The following is a 2,184-nucleotide window of genomic DNA, read 5'->3' as shown; positions in this document are numbered from 1 at the left end:
CTGTTATAATCTCCACCCGGCACAGCCAGAAGAGGACTGGCCACCCCTCATAGCCTGGTTCCTCTCTAGGTTTCTTCCTAGGTTTTGGCCTTCCTAGGGAGTTTGTCCTAGCTACCGTGCTTCTACACCTGCATTGCTTGCTGTTTGGGGTTTTAGGCTGGGTTTCTGTACAGCACTTTGTGACATCAGTTGATGTAAGAAGGGCTTTATAAATACATTTGATTGATTGACAGTGATGAGCTTTGAGTGCACTATGGTGTTGACGCTGAGCTGTAGTCAATGAATAGCATTCTCACATAGGTGTTCCTTTTGTCCAGGTGTGAAAGTGGCAGTGTGGAGTGCCATAGAGATTGCAATATCTGTGGATCTGTTGGGGCGGTATGCAAATTGGAGTAGGTTTAGGGTTTCTAGGATAATGGTATTGATGTGAGCCATGACCAGCTTTCAAAAACACAGACGTGAGTGCTACGGGTCGGTAGTTTATTAGGCAGGTTACCTTAGTCTTCTTGGGCACAGGGACTATGGTGCAATGCTTTGAAACATGTTGGTATTACAGACTCAGACAGGGAGAGGTTGAAAATGTCAGTGAAGATGCTTGCCAGTTGGTCAGCGCATGCTCGGGTACACATCCTAGATAATCCGTCTGGCCCTGTGGCCTTGTGAATGTTGACCTGTTTAAAAGGTCTTACTCACATCAGCTGTGGAGAATGTGATCACATCTGGAGGGAGTCGGGGGGTCTGAATACTTCTCGAATGCACTGTATGTCTGTAATGTCTATGTTAATGTTTTAAATGTATGTAAATTGTAGTCTTTGTCTGTAATGTCTATGTTAATGTTTTAAATGTATGTAAATTGTAGTCTTTTTGTCTGTAATGTCTATGTTTTAAATGTATGTAAATTGTAGTCTTTTTGTCTGTAATGTCTATGTTAATGTTTTAAATATATGTCAATTGTAGTCTTTTTGTCCGTAATGTCTATGTTAATGTTTTAAATATATGTAAATTGTAGCCTTTTTGTCTGTAATGTCTATGTTAATGTTTTAAATGTATAGTAAATTGTAGTATTTTGTCTGTAATGTCTATGTTAATGTTTTAAATGTATGTAAATTGTAGTCTTTTTGTCTGTAATGTCTATGTTAATGTTTTAAATGTATGTAAATTGTAGTCTTTTTATCTGTAATGTCTTTTTCGTTATGCGTCGGACCCCAGAAGACTATCTGCCGCCACTGTAACATCGGGGAAGAACGTGACCATTATGGTGACAGAGGCAGACAAAGTCTCTCATGCTATCTATCAGACAGTGGGCAACAACACCCCTGTTTGCTACTGTATAGACTTGTCCTTACTGCATAGAGTCGTCGTCATTACTGTATAGAGTTATCGTCATTACTGTATAGAGTTCTCGTCATTACTGTATAGAGTTGTTGTCATTACTGTATAGAGTTGTCGTCATTACTGCATAGAGTTGTCGTCATAGGCCCCGTGTGGCTCAGTTGGTAGAGCATGGCGCTTGCAACGCCAGGGTTGTGGGTTCGATTCCCACGGGGGGCCAGTACAAAAAAAAGTATGAATGTATGTACTTGTAAGTCGCTCTGGATAAGAGCGTCTGCTAAATGACTTAAATGTAATGTAAATGTAAATCACACAGTAGTCCGGAACAGCTGGTGCTCTCATGCATGTTACAGTGTTACTTGCTTCGAAGCGAGCATATAAATAATTTAGCTCGTCTGGTAGGCTTGTGTCACTGGGCTGCTCTCGGCTGTGCTTCCCTCTGTAGTCTGTAGTAGTTTGCAAGCCCTGCACATCCGACCAGCATCGGAGCTGGTGTAGTATGATGTGATCTTTGTCCTGTATTGATGCTTTGCCTGGTTGATGGTTCGTCGGAGGGCATAGCGGGATTTCTTATAAGCTTCCAGGTTAGAGTCCCGCTCCTTGAAAGCGGCAGCTCTACCCTTTTAGCTAAGGTTGGATTTTGCCTGTAATCCATGACTTCTGGTTGGGTTATGTACGTATAGTCACTGTGGGGATGACGTCATCGATGCACTTATTGATGAAGCCAGTGACTGATGTGGTGTAATCCTCAATGCCATCGGAAGAATCCCGGAAAATATTCCAGTCTGTGCTAGCAAAACAGTCCTGTAGTTTAGCATCTGCCTCATCTGACCACTTTTTTATTGATCTAGT

General features: G+C 41.9%; 1 non-coding gene across 1 annotated transcript; it reads left to right on the top strand.

Annotated features, from left to right (window-relative positions):
• Nucleotides 1–1,476: 1,476 nt before the first annotated feature.
• trnaa-ugc lies at nt 1,477–1,552 on the top strand. The gene has a single exon. It is a non-coding gene; the product is annotated as a tRNA-Ala (tRNA).
• The last annotated feature ends 632 nt before the right edge of the window (nt 1,553–2,184 follow it).

This window comes from Salvelinus namaycush, unplaced genomic scaffold (genome assembly GCF_016432855.1).
Source record: "Salvelinus namaycush isolate Seneca unplaced genomic scaffold, SaNama_1.0 Scaffold87, whole genome shotgun sequence".
In the NCBI taxonomy this organism is placed as follows: Eukaryota; Metazoa; Chordata; class Actinopteri; order Salmoniformes; family Salmonidae; genus Salvelinus; species Salvelinus namaycush.
The sequence above is the reverse complement of the archived record's forward strand: the minus strand, read 5'-3'. Positions and strand labels throughout refer to the sequence as shown.